We start from the raw sequence: 13267 nt of genomic DNA, 5'->3' as shown, positions 1-13267 counted from the left end.
AGACAGTGGGAGACATTATGAAAACTTTCAGGAAAAATTCTACTGGATCTGGCTCAAAATATTGTCAGGCTTTCCTTGATCCAATGCCTATGTCTCCACCAAATGTCTTTAAACTGTTAGGGTTCTTTTATGTGGTGAGTGATCTCAAAAAGAATTGGACAGGAAACAGACTTCAAAGTTTAGATGTTATATTGAAAGGTGCCTACACTGATAACAGAGTCATCTAAAGCAGCGCTGAGGTCTTTGAAATGTCACATGCACCATTTGAACAAAAGAGCCCCGATTTCTCCCTGTGCTAACTTTTATTCCTGAGTCAAAGATGGCCCCCTGTTATGAATCTGTGATTGGCTGAAAAGTGAGGTAGGCTGGTATAAGTGGGTGTCGTGCTTACGTTGGGTTCAAAGCAGTATGTATAAATTTTATGGTGTGCTAAAACCCCTTTCACACTGGACCTGCTTCGAGTTGCTTCCTGTGGCGTCATGACGTCGCAGGAATATCTGCGTCAGGTGCACGCAGCATGGGGCAGAGAGGAGGTGAGAACGCAGCCTGCAGGTTCTCTGCAGAGAAATCAAAGTGCACAGTTTGGCTGCAGCCAGACTGTGCACTTTGATTTCTCTTCTAGTTTATTTATATTTGTTCTTGTGCAGGGCTGCAGGTCTGTGCTCTGAGTTCTGTTATAGTTTGTCTTTCCTGCGTTTGACCACGAGATGCGCGTGCACGCGAACGAACCATCCATGTGTAAATGTGGAGATGTCTGGATACTTGATGTGGACATGTCCTGTCTCTGGCAATCAGTCTGTGAGCAGGACTTATGTCCTTTTTTAACACAGTGATGAGAGAGTTTGAGGGGAGAACAAGGAACTAACTGCCTGCAGCCAGTCAGTTTTTTTTCCTTTCTTTTAATTGTTCACATGTGCGCACGTGAACGAATCGTCCATGAGTGGACTGGAGATGTCTGGACTTTTTACTGGATGTGGACATGTCCTGTCTCTGGCAATCAGGCTGTGAGCAGGACTTTTATGGGTTTTATTTAAACACTTTTGTGAGAGAAGAGAGAGGAGCAGCAGCTGCAATCAGCATTTTTTTTGGAAGTGGCTATTCACATGGCCGCCATGTCCATAACTCTCATTTGGCTATTTGCACGACAAGACTCGTGGCAAAACTTGAAACTACTTTTATAAACAAACATACTGCATTAAATGAGAGTTATGGACACGGCCGCCGTTTGAATAGGGTCGGCCTTTTGCCAAAAGAGTCTTGAAAAAATTAAACGTTTAATTTTTGGCGTCCGATTTACTTCGTCCTTTGCGCCCCTCGCGCTGTTGTGGCGTCGAGCTGCATCGTCTCGGCACTGAGTTGCTTCCACGCGGCGGCGGCATGACGATGCACGGTGCAACTGGAAGCAGCCCTGGTGTGAAAGGGGCTTAAGCAACAAATCCAGTGTTCCAGTGTTCCATCCAGTGTTCCATCATGCCGTTCCCATTCTGTACAAAATAGATGCGAATACTTTGGTTTGATCAATTAGACAGCTATAAAAAGCAGTTAGGTTAAGATCAGATAGTAGCACCAAATTTTGGACATTTTGGATGTGTGTCTGCCATTTTGGGACTTTTGGGCGTGCGTCAGCCATTTTGTGGTATGCATCATGGAACACTGACAAAACCTGTTAGTGTTTTTGAAGTAATGAACAGACAAACAAGCAAGGTTCAAAACAGTCCTTGAGTGAGGTAGTAATCACCTACTAACTTGTAGTAACTTGTCAAAGTTACTTTTCACAAAACTGTGTTTTACTATGATATAAAGAGATAAATAAATAAATAGATAGAGATATAAATGGAATATGGACAAAAGACATGTTCTTGGTGTTAATATCATATGACCCAAAAGATGAACTGTATGTTTGTTTATTGTTTGTATTCCTCGTTAAATGGTAGTGCTATTAGATGAAATGTACCACTAGGTCATAAATAAATGTTAAATAATTTATGAGTTAAATGTTAAATCACTTGTATGATATATCAAAACTCTGGAACCTAGAACTTTAGATAAGTCAACTTATGTATCTTGCTAACAATGCTTAATGAACAAGTTCTGCCTCTGAATGTTTATTTTGTTTTAAACATTTATTCATTAACCACTGGAAAAGCGGTTAAGTGTATTTGTTTCCAGAGCAGAAAGTTCGCTGTTCAGGGTCCCCCTTTGACCATTCTCCATGTAATGGGGAGTTGCGTCAAGAAGGGCATCCGGTGTAGAACTTGTGCCAATTCAACATGCAGATCCACCTCGAATGTGCTGTGGTGACCCTGACTAAAAACAAGCAAGAAGCTGACAGATATATATTATACATGATATTTATATTTATTTGGCTATGAAAAGAAACACAGTTAACATTTTGACACAGTACATTTGTAGTCACTATGATAGCTATAAACGTCAAAGCATTTCTGTAATTGCTTGTATGGTGTTACGGCACAGGTCATTAACACCTTTAAGTTGATAAGGGGTGCAACAACTGAAACATTCAAAGTGCATGCTGCATATTTGTGTTGCAAATGTTTTAAATGCATTAACCACACTTGATTGCCCAAAGCTGTATTAGCTTATCAAGTGCCATTGTCTCCAACATTCTTCCAAAACAAATTATTCTTCTTTCTGTTAAAAAAAGACTCATTATGTTAGATTTTTGTGCCACCTACAAAGGCTTTGATTGGCTCAGGTTGTTTCTCCTATACAAGAACTAGTAAACGGCAAACTTTTAGAAGTATTTATAGCATTAGAAATGTGGGTGGAACTCTGTATGAAAATGAGGTAATGCAGACTTGGCCTAGATGCTAGAAATTGCTTCTGTGCTTGTTTAAGATGTAGGTTGTTGTTGTTGTTTTTGGAAAAAAAAAGTGATTTCATACAAAGATCTTGCTTAATTAAGTCTGAAATTTGTGTAGAGCTTTAAAAAAAAGTACATTTTTCTAACCCCATTGATGTTATGCTTTCACTGGTTCCTCTTGAAATGTTCTGTGACAAATCTCAAGATGGGAGTTCAATTTATTTATTTATTTTTTAAATCATGCTGTTTTTAATCTTTATTTTGATCACTGAGCAAATGCTCCAATAGCTACAGAGCTTTTCAGTAGTCCAAAACATCAAATATTTTGCATATGCATTTTGGGGCCCTTTACAGACACATTAAAATTAAAAACCACATACGGTAAATATATGCCAACATTGTTATTTACTGTGTTCCAAGTTGTATACAGAGACCTTTCTGTGGCTATTTGCATTGGGTAATTTATTGTAATGCTGAGAAATCCTACTAATTGATGGATGCAAAGACTCATAAGCTGTGCTGTTTGCAGATCTTGGCATTTGTAAATATTGAACTATTCATCATATTTTGTGGGACCTTCATCTTTATTCTCTCTCTTATCTAAGTTTGACAATTCTTCACGTTATAATCTTAATAAAAGTAGTAATTAGAGTATTTTTAATAAATAAATAAATAAACCCAATATTAGTTTTACATTATAAATATGACATATACTCAACAAAAATATAAACGCAACACTTTTGGTTTTGCTCCCATTTTGTATGAGATGAACTCAAAGATCTAAAACTTTTTCCACATACACAATATCACCATTTCCCTCAAATATTGTTCACAAACCAGTCTAAATCTGTGATAGTGAGCACTTCTCCTTTGCTGAGATAATCCATCCCACCTCACAGGTGTGCCATATCAGGATGCTGATTAGACACCATGATTAGTGCACATGTGTGCCTTAGACTGCCCACAATAAAAGGCCACTCTGAAAGGTGCAGTTTTGTTTTATTGGGGGGGGGGGATACCAGTCAGTATCTGGTGTGACCACCATTTGCCTCATGCAGTGCAACACATCTCCTTCGCATCATCCATGAAGAGAACACCTCTCCAACGTGCCAAATGCCAGGGAATGTGAGCATTTGCCCACTGAAGTCGGTTACGACGATGAACTGGAGTCAGGTCGAGACCCCAATGAGGACGACGAGCATGCAGATGAGCTTCCCTGAGACGGTTTCTGACAGTTTGTGCAGAAATTCTTTGGTTATGCAAACCGATTGTTTCAGCAGCTGTCCGAGTGGCTGGTCTCAGACGATCTTGGAGGTGAACATGCTGGATGTGGAGGTCCTGGGCTGGTGTGGTTACATGTGGTCTGCGGTTGTGAGGCTGGTTGGATGTACTGCCAAATTCTCTGAAACGCCTTTGGAGACGGCTAATGGTAGAGACATGGACATTCAATACACGAGCAACAGCTCTGGTTGACATTCCTGCTGTCAGCATGCCAACTGCACGCTCCCTCAAATCTTGCGACATATGTGGCATTGTGCTCTGTGATAAAACTGCACCTTTCAGAATGGCCTTTTATTGTGGGCAGTCTAAGGCACACCTGTGCACTAATCATGGTGTCTAATCAGCATCTTGATATGGCACACCTGTGAGGTGGGATGGATTATCTCAGCAAAGGAGATGTGCTTACTATCACAGATTTAGACTGGTTTGTGAACGATATTTGAGGGAAATGGTGATATTGTGTATCTGGAAAAAGTTTTAGATCTTTGAGTTCATCTTGTACAAAATGGGAGCAAAACCAAAAGTGTTGCGTTTATATTTGTATGTGTAGATTCTGTCTGGATCATCTACAGGAACAATCATCAGCAATATCACGTTTTTACACTTGTTATTTTTGTTTATGTCTTTGTGCTACATCAGGAAAAATCAGCACTCTTTAAAAAAAATACCAGTACATTCTACCACCCAAATAAAAACAAATAGCCACATTTTTTTAAAGAGAATGCACACAATATCTGTGGCTCTAATGGTTTTCAGTCCATATTTATGAGCAACAAATGAAATGCTATGTGAGGTTCCCCCCCCCTCCCCCAAGTGTGATTTCAGTCATTTATTTTGACGGATTCTGACGGATTGTTTGTTGCTGTGACGCCACTCTGAACTTCACACGGTTGTATACACTTCTTTTATTTCTGTTTAGCACTCTTCTGGTTATTAATTGTATCTACTCTGAACGTTATTTAACAACAGTCCTGTTGTGAATCGCTAGTAGTTAGCATTCGCTAGCGGTTAACATTCGCTAGCTAGGTCGACCCCTCCCCTCTCCGTTGTTACTTTTTCTAGCTGCTTCTTTTCTACCCGTTTAATACTTCTGTTCATTTTTCAGTTGAACTGCTGTGGATTTTAAGTAATTATTTTACTCCTGTGTAAAATCTTAGGAGCAGTTAGCATTTTCGCTAGCGGTTAGCTTGCGTTAGCTATTTCGGACCCCCGTCATCATTTTTTCATTTCATTTTTTTACACTCCTGTTAGTTAATTAACTGTTTAGTGTATTTTATAGTTTCTGCTTTTTTATCTGTTTAATACTTCTGTTAGTTTTTCAGTGTAACTGCTGTGAATTTTAATAAATTTATTTGCGTCTGTGTGAGCCTTAGGAGTGGTTAGCTTATCCATTATTGGTTAGCTCGTGTTTGCTTGGCTACATTCTTAAATTTCTTAGTACACAAAGTACACTACTAATTCTACTTTACACCCTCCATAAATCTTGCATAATGTTGGAAGATAGGGTGGTTCTCTTAGAGAGCCGTGTCCGTAAGTTAGAGCAGCTTCTTAGCGCAGTGGAGTTAGATGTTACGGGCACTCCAGATGAGGTTAGTGTTGGGCCGGCTAGCGAGCCCATTAGCATCAGCTTAGAAATGCCGGCTGTGGAGGATGGCGTTGGCTAGGCGGAGGAAGCCCCGTAGGGCTTGGTGCCCGGTTGTGGCACCCCGATCACACTCGCCAGTGCAAACTGTGAATCGGTTCTCCCCCTTGGATTTGCCAGATGTGAATTCTCTGAGCCCACAAGTGACTTCCACTCCTGTCTCCAGGCCGAAACACAGGACTTTAGTGATAGGGGATTCTATCACCTGCAAAGTCAGGTTACAGACGCCGGCTGACATTAAATGTATTCCTGTGGCCAGAGCTCCCGACATTGCATCTCATCTTAGGGTGCTGACGCTGCAGAAGGGAAGACAGACGAAGGAAAATGACATGAGATATAGTCACATAGTTATTCACGTTGCCACCAATGATATCAGAATGAAGCACTCAGAGGTCACAAAAATGGACATAGAGAGGACTTGTGACCTTGCCAGAAAGATGTGTCAGCATCGATTAATAGTCTCTGGTCCCCTCCCCTCCCGGGATACTGATGAGGCGTTTAGCAGGCTGACATCGTTAAATAGGTGGCTGGCGCAGTTTTGTAGACAGCAAGGCTTTAGCTTTATTGATAACTGGCCTTTGTTCTGGGGCCGTCGAGGCTTGCTGATGCTGGACGGCCTCCACCCTACTGTGGAAGGTGCCGCCATCTTGCCTGCCAACATAGATAGAGCTCTACAGGGAGAGTAACATTAGGAATCTACAGCAGGCCACGGAGCAGGTGATTAGAGACCCTGCAAGGCTTATGACAAATGTGGGTCTGGAATCCATTAGCTTAGTGGGGAATTTAGTGCAGAAAATCCACTATGGTGATAGTGCAGTTTATTTGCCAGGGAGGGAATTTCAACAAGTTCAGACTGTGGCCTGCTTCCGTAGTCATGTCCATAAAAATCATAGAGGGATATGCTTTCCAAACTTAATACCATTACTATATTGTATGATGTTGAAATTGAGGATGGCCCAGTGGTTGTTCCAGCAATAGCAAAGATTTCTTGTCTGCTACCTACAATGCGCGTGGAATGTCTTAAACCTAAACCTACTTCTAGGCATCTTATATATGCTACTCTGGAACCACCCCTAAACCCAAACAGTTCAACTGTCAACCCCACTGAGGTCCTTAGACTGAGTCTCATTAACATAAGATCATTGTCCTCAAAATCATTGTTGATCAATGATCTAATTATTGATCATCACTTAGATATGATTGGGCTATGAAACCTGGCTTAAACCTACAGCTGTCCTCCCCTTAAATGAGGCCTGCCTACCAGCATATACATTTAGCCACGTCCCTCATGATGTGAAGCAAGGCAGGGGTGTTGCTCTTATTTATAAATCTAGGTTTAGCTTATTAGCTGTTGGGGGTTACAAATATCACTCGTTTGAGCATCTGATTCTCCGCTCTGCTCAGGATATTACACATTGCCAAGGTCAGAAGAATAAAAATCAGTCATATTACTTTGTCTCTGTATATAGGCCTCCTGGCCCATATTCTGAATTCTTAGATGAATTTTGGTGCGTTCATCTCTAACTTTTCAGCTAGTGTAGATAACATTCTGATCATTGGTGACTTTAACATTCATATAAATAAGCCTTCTGATCCCCTCTGCAAATCAATTGAAGAAGAAGAAATTGTGGATGCATTAGGATTTCGGCAATGCATTCGGGATTCGACGCACATTAGTGGAAATACCCTGGATCTGGTTCTCGCACGTGGTATTGCTGTCACAAATATTGACATCATGCCTCTTACATCAGTGGTGTCTGATCACTCACTTATTATGTTTACAGTTTCGCTGCCATGTTTAGTGGAACAACAACCTTATATATCATTACGGCGATGCATCAACTCCTCAACTAAGACTGAACTCGAAGCTAGACTGTCTGATGTCTTAGCTTCACATTTGACAAATACCCAGTCAGTAAACAGACTTGTGGATAGTTTAAACTCAGTGCTCAAAACTACACTCGACGTGATTGCACCACCTGTGTTAAAACCGCGCTCCCCCAAATCACAGTCACCTTGGTTCAATGATTATCTGCGTGACCTCAAGCATAAAGCAAGAGGTCTAGAACGGAAATGACGTTGTTCAAAATTAGAAGTATTTCACCTTGTGTGGCGTGATGCTATCTTAGACTATAAGCATGCATTATTGGCTACAAAGCAGACTTACTACTCTGATTTGATCAACAAAAACAAGCATAACTGAAAGTTCTTGTTCGACATGGTGGCAGCACTTTTGCATGGACAACCACCTGTAGTTCGCTCTCCTTTTGCAGCACAAGATTTCCTGGATTACTTTGGGAAGAAAATAGAAGACATCAGGTTAAACATATCCCGGCATGCCTTAATCCAGCCACTACACCCAGCTATTGATGTGGGCACCACTACTGAGGTATTACCTAGATTTACACAATTTGACAGTATCTCACTAGACATGCTGACAAAACTCATAATGTCAACAAAAAGCACAACCTGTTTATTTGATCCTATACCAACAAAACTGTTTAAGGACCTGTGGCCCACTCTCACTAAAGTGGTGAATGATCTTCTGCTTACAATGGATTCGGACACCACTATGATTCTGTTGCTGTTAGATCTCAGTGCTGCATTTGATACAGTGTATCATCATATTCTACTTGATAGGCTGGAAAATCATTTTGGGATTACTGGGAGTGCCCTTGCATGGCTGACGTCATACTTGACCAGTCGTTCTCACTGTGTTTTGTACAGTAACACTACCTCTAACCTTAGTGACATGAAATTTGGTGTTCCACGGGGGTCTGTCTTTGGCCACCTGCTTTTCTCCCTTTATATAGCACCCCTTGGGCACATATTGCAGTGTTTTGGGATTACCTTTCACTGCTATGCAGATGATACTCAATTATACATGCCAATAACTGCTGGTAATCTCGTTCACATAAAATCCTTAGAAGATTGCCTTGCAGCAGTGAGAAGTTGGATGTCTAGGAACTTCCTACTTTTAAACTCCGATAAGACTGAAATGATGGTTCTTGGTCCAGTGAGACATCGGCATCAATTTGACCAGTTAACGCTCAGCCTCGGCTCGTGTGTCATACATCACACTGACAAAGTGAGGAACCTTGGGGTAATTTTTGATCCTTCGTTATCCTTTGGCCTCCACATTAGAAATATTACTAGGACTGCTTTCTTCCACCTGCAAAATATAGTGAAGATTCGTCCCATCCTGTCTATGGCTGATGCTGAGACCCTGATCCATGCATTTATCTCACCTAGATTGGACTACTGCAATGTTCTATTTTCTGGTTTACCGCAGTCTAGCATTAGGGGTCTCCACTTGGTTCAAAATGCTGCAGCCAGACTTTTGACACGAAGCAGAAAGTTCGACCACATTACACCCATTTTGGCATCCCTTCATTGGCTTCCTGTCCCAGTGAGATCAGATTTTAAGGTTCTATAAACCTATAAAATTATTCATGGACTGGGACCTCCCTACCTAGCTGACCTAATTAATCCTTACGTACTGGCCCGGGCTTTACGTTCTCAGGGTGCAGGACTACTTTGTGTCCCAAAGATGAATAAGAAGTCTGCGGGTCACAGAGCTTTCTCTTATCGTGCCCCTGTTCTGTGGAATGATCTCCCTGTGTCAATAAAACAGTCAGATTCTGTGGAGACTTTCAAGTCCAGACTTAAGACGCACTTATTTTCCCTTTCATATGACTAGCACACTGGTACAGTTTTGTTTTACGCTTTTTACTCTTTTAATTCATTTATTAGTAATTGGAGCAGGCCGCAGCCTCAACTTTACCTAAATTCTGGGTTTTTTAGTCAAGTTTAGGGCTAGTGGCCGCTGATCACCTTAGTATTTCTCTGTTTTTCTTGTTGTTTAATGCTGGCAAATTATACAGTATTTTTTGTCTTTCTGATGCCTGATTCTGTTTTTTTCTCTCTGTTTAAGGTGCAGCTCCATCCAGAGATGGGAGTTGTATTTGTGTTGGCGATCCTCCTGTCTTGTGCACCAATAGCATTTCTTGTATATTCGTCCGTGAATTGTTCTGTAATTTATGTTTGTAGCATGGCCCAAGCAGAGGGTCACCCCTTTGAGTCTGGTCTGCTTGAGGTTTCTTCCTCAGAGGGAGTTTTTCCTTACCACTGTTGCTCTGGGGGTTGGTAAGGTTAGACCTTACCTGTGTGAAGCACTTTGAGGCAACTCTGTTGTGATTTGGCGCTATATAAATGGAAATAAATTGAAATTGAAATTGAAATTCATTTATTTTGTTTTCTCTGATAAATTATGATGATAAATTATCTTTTTTCACATGTCACCAACGGATAATTGTCTTTTTCCTCATTTAATTTTAATTTTAAGGAAATCCATCTTGAAGCAAAACAGTGTCAGACAGTAAAATCTGATGATGATGGACTTTGAAATTTGAAAGATGTGGAGCAGTAACACTCCACTGGAGTTTCTTTATTTATTTATTTATTTTCAAAATCTACAGTATATGTCAGCTTACATCTGCAAAAAAAAAAGTAGAAAGGCATTTTACATTATGACAGTATGAATAGACACAGAAATAAGAACAATCTGGTGATGCTGTAGCCTCCTATTGCTCCACCAGAGCACATGAACGGCTGACCGTTATTACTGCCATTACTGAGCCAGTTGACCTGATAGTGTGACTGAACATTAACATGAAGATAATTTCATGTTATAAAGACATACTTTTCTTGTGATTATTACAAACCAGAATCAGACCTTTTTCAGCCTCCTGATATTAGTGTGCACTTTTGTTGCATTTCTTATTTTTTTTTTAACCAAATTTTAATGCAGCACACTTAAAAATGTCCTTTAGTTTACAGATTTTTTCCTGTATTTTAAAATGGAGTATCAATAAAATAACAAAAATAGATTGTAAGCTCACGTGTCTAAGGTAAAATAACAATAACAATAGGTTTTATGTGATAGCTATTTTTCCATTATTTACAGAATTTTATGCCACCCCAGCCACTGGAATATTACCATTTTCAACCTTTTTTCAGTGCACATTTCTGTTTATAATGAAAACTTTGTTTTGTGCAATTATTATTATATTTTCAAAGTATAGATGTGAATGTATTGACATGAAAAAAATTCTGTTAGTTGGGGAAAATTTGATAATACGCTATTTACAAGGAAATGTTATGATTACATGAATGTACTAATGAACTTTGTTTTTATGAAGAAGAACTCACCACATTTTAAGATACTCCAGAATATTAGTATTAGGTCTAATCCAGGGGGTTTTACAAGCATTTGTAAGGTAACTGAAACATATCAATTATTTTAGAAATGCTTGTGCAGCTACTTTAATATATGTTCTCTTATTTTATTTGACCTTTATGAGAGTGTTATGCAACATTTTCAATTGGAAAAAACTGAAAGCATAGATTTTTTTGTAATAAGAATCAGATTTGGTTTCAGCACTACATAATAAAGAATATCTCAGGCACACACAAAAAAGTTGAAAACAATCCTCAAACAGCAGTATTGCCAAAAGGTTTGTGCACCTTTGAGCTTTTATATGTTTGAATTTCAGAATCAGAATCAGAAGTAGTTTATTGCCATTGCCAGTGAACAGGATTCACAGACTAGGAATTTGCTTTGGTACAATGGTGCAACATTAAGAAGAGATAAAATGCTAAGATAAAATATAACATATGTGTCAAAATAAGATAAAATATAAGATAAAAAAAAGAAATATGAAATATGAATGGCTGTGTGCAACAGAAAAACAGAGAAACAGAAAAAACAGTGCAGTGGGAGGAGTGCAATTAAAAACCAAAGTACACTGTCTAAAGTGACCCGTGATAAAATGATAAAGTGACAGAGTTAAGCTTAAGGTGACTGAGTTATGAGGAGTTCATGACTCTAACGGCAGAGGGGAAGAAACTGTTCTTATGGCGGGAGGTTCTGGTCCGGATGGACCGTAGCCTCCTGCCCGAGGGGAGTGGTTTGAACAGACCGTGTGCAGGGTGAGAAGGGTCAGCTGTGATCCGACCTGCTCGGCCCAGAGTCCTGGAGACGTGCAGGTCGTGCAGAGATGGAAGGCTACAGCCGATCACCTTCTCAGCAGAGGCCACAATGCGCTGCAGTCTGTGTCTGTCCCTGGCTGGGCCCCGGCGTACCACACCGTGATGGAGGAGCAGAGGATGGACTCGATGATGGCCGTGTAGAACTGCACCATCAGCTGGACAGGCAGCTTGGCCTTCTTCAGCTGCCGCAGGAAGTACATCCTCTGCTGGGCCTTCTTGATGAGGGAGCTGATGGTTGACTCCCACTTGAGGTCCTGGGTGATGGTGGTGCCGAGGAAGTGGTGACAGACCACAGTGGTGATGGGGCTGTTGGTGAGGGCGGGGGGGCTGTGGCTTTCCTGTGCCGAGGAAGCGGTGACAGACCACAGTGGTGATGGGGCTGTTGGTGAGGGCGGGGGGGCTGTGGCTTTCCTGAAGTCCACGATCATCTCCACTGTTTTCTGGGCGTTGAGCTCCAAGTTGTTGCTGCTGCACCAGGTCACCAGCCGGTCCACCTCCCTCCTGTAGGCAGACTCATCCCCATCTGAAATGAGTCAGATGAGGGTGGTGTCGTCCACAAACTTGATGAACTTTGATGCGCTTTACATTTTTATATTACATTTTTTCATGAAAGAAAAAACAGTCCGGCTTCTTTACATAAAAAATTCTAAAATGACGCCCTTTAAAGTCGCAGTCAAAACTAATCTGCACAACATGACACAAAATGAATAAAAAATTAAAAGACAAGACAATGGTGTCCATAAGTATGGCCACCTTTAAGTATAATACAATAGAGAAGCTTGAATCTTCGACTGGACTGGGTTGCTTGATGCAAGGACGTTTCGCTTCAAATCGCAGAAGCTTCCTTAGCTAAAATTCTTGCTCTGGTAGTCTGACTTCTGTCTTGTCAAGACAGAAGCGAAACGTCCTCGCGTCAAGCAACCCAGTCCAATCGAAGATTCAAGCTTCTCTACTATAGAAACCACCTGGACAACTGAGAGCCTACACAGAAATATAATACAATAGAATAGAACAGAAGAATAGATTAGAGTATTCTTTATTATCATTGTACGGGGCGGAGGGAGTGGTACAACAAAATTGGGGGTGCTCCCGCTACTGTACACCACAAAAATATGAAATATGTACTGTATACTGATATACATATATGTATATATATATATATATATATATATATATATACACACACACACACAGTGGGAGATGAGGACAACTAGAAGGTTGGAAGTGAGAGTCGGGACTTTGAATGTTATCAGTATGACTGGTAAAGGAAGAGAGCTGGCTGATGTAATGGAGAGCAGAAAGATAGAAATATTGTGTTTAAGAGATTTTGCAGAGTAAAATTTACTCTACTGGGATAACATTTGGTCCTAGTCCAAATAGAGTTAAATATACTCTGTCACCATGCTAAATCAACTCTATCACAGTGTAAAATCAACTCTTATTGGAGTAGAAACATTTGATTTGAGAAG

The 13267-nt window shown here is 40.6% G+C and overlaps 1 protein-coding gene across 14 annotated transcripts in view; it reads left to right on the top strand.

Moving 5' to 3' along the window:
* Positions 1–13267, top strand: part of syngap1b (synaptic Ras GTPase activating protein 1b) — a 640555-nt gene that overhangs the window by 592256 nt on the left and 35032 nt on the right. The gene's annotated exons all lie outside the window — the stretch shown is intronic.

Source organism: Thalassophryne amazonica, chromosome 7 (assembly GCF_902500255.1).
Source record: "Thalassophryne amazonica chromosome 7, fThaAma1.1, whole genome shotgun sequence".
Classification (NCBI taxonomy): domain Eukaryota; kingdom Metazoa; phylum Chordata; class Actinopteri; order Batrachoidiformes; family Batrachoididae; genus Thalassophryne; species Thalassophryne amazonica.
The sequence above is the reverse complement of the archived record's forward strand: the minus strand, read 5'-3'. Positions and strand labels throughout refer to the sequence as shown.